Source organism: Mustelus asterias, chromosome 24 (genome assembly GCF_964213995.1).
Source record: "Mustelus asterias chromosome 24, sMusAst1.hap1.1, whole genome shotgun sequence".
Taxonomy (NCBI): Eukaryota; Metazoa; Chordata; class Chondrichthyes; order Carcharhiniformes; family Triakidae; genus Mustelus; species Mustelus asterias.
The window spans coordinates 24,567,401-24,574,224 of NC_135824.1; the positions used below are offsets into that span (position 1 = coordinate 24,567,401).

The 6,824-nt window shown below is 43.4% G+C and overlaps 1 pseudogene; it reads left to right on the forward strand.

The window, feature by feature from the left end:
• The first annotated feature begins 317 nt into the window (after positions 1–317).
• LOC144511602 (U2 spliceosomal RNA) lies at positions 318–523 on the forward strand (annotated as a pseudogene).
• Positions 524–6,824: the final 6,301 nt, after the last annotated feature.

The following is a 6,824-nucleotide window of genomic DNA, read 5'->3' on the forward strand; positions in this document are numbered from 1 at the left end:
CATGCACAATTATATCCTTGCTTATCTTGCAGGCAATTTACATATACCAGCCACAAATATACATTTGTTCTGAAGTCATTGATATCCAATTACAACTAATAATTCTGATTATTTCCTCTATGTCAGGTGAATAAAGTTAACCAGTTACAGCCTCTAATTATAATGATTAATTATTAATGAGGTACGCCAACATGATTACACCATCTAAACATCCATACCTGCTGTAATGGCTACCACCTTGTGGTTAATAGAGTTCTCACCCTCTATCCCTTGGTCAGCTTGTTTGGTGCTGCCTATCTGTAAGTGTGGGAACTGCATTCGCTTCTCGGCCTTTTGGCTAAGATCAAGTGTAGTATGGTCGGCAGCCCATGGTCGGCCGCACTTGGTTGAGGTCATTAGGTTACACTGAAGCTTCATATGTTTCATATGAAGCAATTTTTTAAAGCGGCATCTCGGCCTTTTGGCTAAGATGCAAATGAGCTCAAGTCTTGGAGGAGGAACCTCCCCCTTCTCCAATCAGCTTGGCTCATGTAGATCAGGCCCAGGACAGGGTGGTTTTGGTCTCCCGTCCTGTCTTGTCAGCCTGGATCGGAAATGTCTCAACTTGTTGAGACTCTGAATTGGATTTGATTTGATTGAATTGGAAAAAGTATTTTAAAAAAACTGCATTCAAACAACTTCGCAGCAGCTTCCGGGGGAACTGTGCTGTACTTAATTACAGTAAGAAGTCTCACAACACCAGGTTAAAGTCCAACAGGTTTATTTGGTAGCAAATACCATAAGCTTTCGGAGCGCTACTCCTTCATCAGATCAGGCGAAGGAGCATTGCTCCGAAAGCTTATGGTATTTGCTACCAAATAAACCTGTTGGACTTTAACCTGGTGTTGTGAGACTTCTTACTGTGCTTACCCCAGTCCAACGCCGGCATCTCCACATCTGTACTTAATTCACAGGGGAACTCTACCACATTCAATCATTTTAACCCCCTGAGTCAAGAACCTGCGCTGGAGAGAGTGCATAAACCTCAAAACAACTCATCCTCCCAAGCCTTCAAGTACCACCTGTCCTGCGTGTGACAGAGTCTGTAGATCGCTCATTTGAACCTAAGCAGTCATCTTAGAACTCATTGTACATGGAGTGGAAACAAGTCATCCTCAATTCCAAGGGATTGTTAAAGAAGAAGATCTAAATGGTAATATAGAATTTTCCCATTACAAATGTTTACATGGGCCAAAATCTTACCATCGTTCATGCCGATGGGATTTTCCCATCCCGCCGCAGTGAACGGATGCCAAATTCTCCGACTTTGTTGCTGCGGGAGTGTGGCGTGAATGGCCGGTAAGATTGTGCCAATGGAGTTTTTCCAATTGTGACATGTCTGACATGTGACTAATTGGTTGTAGAGGCATAATAGAAGTAGAATAATGTGGGTAGGTAGTACAAACAAGCGCAAAATCTTCAATAATTGATAGTTGAAAGAAATGTAACAAACTCATGATATTTTCAACATTATGACTTGTTCTTGTGTCCGTGGGAATTGAAGCCATATGGATTCACAGAATGGTCTGTAAGCTTCACTGACGTACAGAGAGGATCTTGCGAGTGCTATTATTAGATTTGTAATATCTTGTCACGGTCCACTAATGGTCTACTAGGTCACACTGACAAGCAGGAGGCCACTGTGTAAACAGGATTAATGGATCAAGCTGTAAATTGTCCAGACAGTTGAACTTTAACAGCCATGAAAATCCTGACAAGAGCACGTCCATAAATTCAGTTCCCCGTCTCCTTCGAATGCTTTCAAAAATAAAATGTGCTCCCCAAAATAAAATAAAGCAAACACACTCACTGAAAAGAAATTTGTTTACCGCCATTTTAAATGAAGCATGTTTAACTGATGAGTCCATCGTGCAATCAAAGACTGTTCATTCAACGTTCCAGGAGATGGGCACAAAATAGGATCAAATCGGGTCACCGCGGTAACTCGTATGAATTCTTCTGGCAGGAATTCTTCCCAGGAATGAAAAGCTTGACGTGTGAGGAACGTTTGAGGACTCTGGGTCTGTACTCGATTAGAGGGACGAGGGGGGATCTCACTGAAACTTACAGAATACTGAAAGGCCTGAATAGAGTGGACAGAGGGAAGATGTAGTAGGAGAGGTCCGAGGGCACAGCCTCAGAATAAAGGGACAACCCTCTAAAACTGAGATGAGGAAGAATTTCTTCAGCCGGAGGGTGGTGAATCTATGGAAGTCATTGCCATAGAAGGCTGTGGCGGCCAGGTCATTGAGTGTGTTTAAGACAGAGATGGATAGGTTCTTGAATGGTTAGGGGATTATAGGTTACGAGGAAAAGGCGGGAGAATGGGGTTGAGAGATATCAGCCATGATCGAAAGGTGGAGTAGACTCGACGGGCCGAGTGGCCTAATTCTGCTCCTTTACCTTATGGTCTTATGGACATTGTAGATATAAAATGCTGCTGACAGGTCAGGCACTGAAAAAGTTAAATGGAGGACGGGGGAAGAAAATCAATTTCATATATGTCCCGAGTTGTATAATAATAATTTTGAGCAATAATTTCTGATCTGATTAAAAAGCATCCCGTCAGTCCAATAATTGAAAGGTGAATGACAATTCCCTCCGGTGTTTTTATCAGCATTTATCTTATCCTTTGCTCCACTTGTCACTTCAACACATTTTGTAATTTCATATCTGTCATTGCTTATATCACACTCTCAATCAGCCTATTCTTCGACCCATTTGTGTTTCATTGAAAACCTTACGTACGTCCAGCGATACAAGCAGTCAGCAATTCTTTCCAGCTGTGATCAGGGGAGATATCATTACACTGAACGTGTAACTATTCTGAAAGTTCAAGAACTGAGACAGGGATGAAGCAAAGTACAAAAAGTGTTCCACCCCTTTAGAAAAAGCACCGGAGGGATTTCTTGCACAACGAGTTTTAAATAGAAAGTAGCTGGCATATTTTCACATCAGAAAACTGATTGCTATCATAACGTTTCCCATTGCTTTTTGACATTTAGATAATGCAAGCAATTTCTTTTAATCATCCAGAAGTCAATACCACATCAGAAACTTCTGAAGATCAGGCATTATCTACTAGGCGCAGATTATTAATATCATTTTGACATCTTCAGGGCATCTATCCCAGCTGCACTGGAGTTCAGGAACGATGTCTAGGCAAGATATTTACTTTTAAGAATGCCTTGCACCTTAAGACACGTTGGCACAGTGGTTCGCACTGCCGCCTGACAGGGCCAGGGACCTGGGTTCGATTCCGGCCTTGGGTGACTATGTGGAGTTTGTACGTTCTCCCTGTGTCTGCGTGGGTTTTCTCCGGGTGCTCCGGTTTCCTCCCACACTCCAAAGATTTGCAGGTTAGGTGGATTAGCTATGCTAAATTGTCCCAGGATGTGTAAATTAGGGGGATTAGTGGGGTAAATATGTGGGGTTACGGGGCCTATATGGGATTCTCTGTCGGTGCTGACTCAATGGGCTGAATGACCTCCTTCTGGGATTCTATGATTCTAAGACTGAAGCTCACCTTTTCAGATTCTTTTCTGTGGGAGTGCCACACTGTTGGAGGTGCAGGTTTTTGAATGAGACCTTAAACCAAGGCCTCTGAACTGCCTACTCAGATCAAATAAAAGATCCCATGGCATTGTTTTGAAGATGAGCAGGGAAGTTCTCCCTGGTGTTCAGGTAAAGAGTTATTCCTCAACCAACATCACAAAACTAATCATCTGGTCATTATCACATTGTTGTTTATGGGAGCTTGCCATGCACCAATTGGCTGCCGAGTTTCCTACAATACAGGAGTGACAAAAGGCTTCAAAAGTAGTTAATTGGCTGGAAAAAGCTTTAGGGTGTCTGGTGATATGTAACAGGTGCTATTTCTCTTTTTGCTGAGTTTCTACGGTTGCTACATGAGGTAGGTGCACCATCTGATCAGACAGCACTGACCTTGAAACACGAAAACTCCTGTTTTGTAATCAACTCCAATAAACACGGAACTAAAAGACAAATACTGAATACTGCAGTAAATCTGAAACAGTTTTTAAGTTTATTTATTGGTGTCACAAGTCAGCTTACATTAACACTGCAATGAAGCTACTGTGAAAATCCCCTAGTCGCCACACTCTGGCGCCTGTTCAGTTACACTGAGGGAGAATTTAGCATGGCCAATGCACCTAACCAGCACGTCTTTCTGACTGTGGGAGGAAACCGGAGCACCCAGAGAAAACCCACGCAGCCACAAGGAGATTGTGCAGACTCTGCACAGACAGTGACCCAAGCTGGGAATCAAACCCGGGTCCCTGGCGCTGCGAGGCAGCAGTGCTAACCACTGTGCCGCCCCATGTTGAAGACTATATAATGATGATCTCTCCTTTATCTTGTAGAAAGGTTGTAATATGCCAATGCCAGTGTAAATATTTGCCAATTTATTTACATTTGCTGCACTGGTAATTTTGTCGTAAAGATAATCACGGAGGTACACAGCACAGAATAAGGCCCTTCAGCCCATTGCAGAACTTCTGGTCAAAGACAAACCACCTAACTATTCTAATCCCATTTTCCAGCACTTGGCCCATAGCCTTGTATGCCTTGGCATTGCAGGTGTATATCTAAATACTTATTAAATGTTATGAGTGTTTCTGTCTCCACCACCCTTTCAGGCAGTGAGTTCCAGACTCCCACCACCCTCTGCGTGAAAAAGCTTTCCCTCACATCTCCTATAAATTTCCTTCCCCTTACCTTAAATCTAGTAAATGATCTCTCCACCAAGGGGAAAAGTTTCTTCCTGCCTACTCACACTATGCCCCTCATAATTTTATACATCTTAATCATGTGTCCAGATCACCAACAACCTGTTCTAGTCCCTCCATGCTGATGCTATAGTTAAGAAAGCCCCACCAATGCCTCTACTTTCTCAGGAGCCTAAGCAAATTCGGCATGTCCACTACGGCTCTCACCAATTGTTGCACATGTACGATAGGAAGCATCCTTTCCAGATGTATCACAGCTTGGGATGGCTCCTGCTCTGTCCAAGAACGCAAGAAACTACAAAGGGTTGTGAACTTAGCCCAGTCCATCACGCAAACCCACCTCCCATCCACTGATTCCGTCCACCCTTCCCGCTGCCTCAGTAAAGCAGCCAGCATAATCAAGGACCCCCACGCACATTCCCTCTTCCACTTTCTTCCATCAGGAAAAAGATACAAAAGTCTGAAAATACGTACCAACCGACTCAAGAACAGCTTCTTCCCTGCTACCATCAGGCTTTTGAATGGCCCAATCATATATTCAGCTGATTTTTCTCTTCACCCTATCGGTAACTGCAACACTACATTCTGCACTCTCTCCTTTCCTTCTCCCCTATGTACTCTATGAATGGTATATTTTGTCTGTATAGTGCACAAGAAACAACACTTTGCACTGTATCCCAATACATGTGACAATAATAAATCAAATCAAATCATGTTCCCCCCTCAGTTTTCTCTGTTCTGAGGAAAACAACTCCAGTCTATTCAGCCTCTCTTCATAACTAAAATTCTCCAGCCCAGGCAACATCTTAGTATGTACTGCTTAAAACAAAAGGAAAATAGGAACTCTGTGATGGTGCTGCGTATTAAAACTATGATGTCGACATGCACATATATTGCTGCATTAACACCACATGAGTTAGCACTTGGTATGAAGTGATGTCGCACCTCTCTGGGTTAAAGTACACTGGTGACAGCAGTTGTAAAGATCAGAAGCTTGAAGTGTCAGTGGAAAAGCAAGTGAAAACAGGTCTTAGGGATGCTCAAGTTACAAACGTTAGGACAATAGCAGGTTGTCAACAGTACTATCAGAGACTAAGAGGTTATATATTTCCTGTTGTGATGGACAAGCAAATAGTTGCATCGTGGACAATCACTATGGAATTGACACCCAATGCGGTGTCACATAATCAGATAAAGATGCATCATTTGGACATGGTGCTTTGTCCAATGTCCTAGAACATTTCCATAAAACAGCTTCTGGCCATAAAAGACCGCCATCACTTTCACAGATCCAAGAGATCAGTTAGACTCATTGATCTTCCCTCTAAATCAAGCTTCCAATATCATAAATGGCTTGTTTATGACAAGTCAAAAATACTGTAATGTTTCTATAACAAGTCTGGAAGACAAGTGGTGCCCATTCTATCTCTATTCTGCCCTTCTTTCTCATTTTTGTCCTTATCAGGGAGCAGTACAATAGCACAAGAGCCTTGTTGTTATTTATGCAGAACTAGTAGTGGAATTGTTAGAACCTAGGCTGGAATTTTACCATCCCACCCGCCATGGGAATCAGAGCGGGCGTCGGAGAACACATGGAGAGGTCCGTTGACCTCAAGGGGGATTTTACGGTTTCAGGATGAGCGAGGCCGTAAAACCCTGCCCCTAATGTCTAAAGTTTATTTATTAATGTCACAAGTAGGCTTACATTAACACAGCAATGAAGTGAAAATCCCCTAGTCGCCACACTCCGGCGCCTGTTTGGGTACACTAAGGGAGAATTTAGCATGGCCAATTCACCTAACCAGCATGTCTATCGGACTGTGGAAGGAAACTGGAGCACCCGGAGGAAACCCATGCGGACACGGGGAGAACTTGCAGACTCCGCACAGTGACCCAAACCGGGGATCGAACCCGGGTCCCTGGCAGCAGTGCCCGCTCACTTCTCCACCACATTACAGTTCAACCCGAAAAATAACTTGAGTTCGAGATGCTGAACATCTCAAGGTCCTGGGCAACCATGGATCTCGACACAAAAGA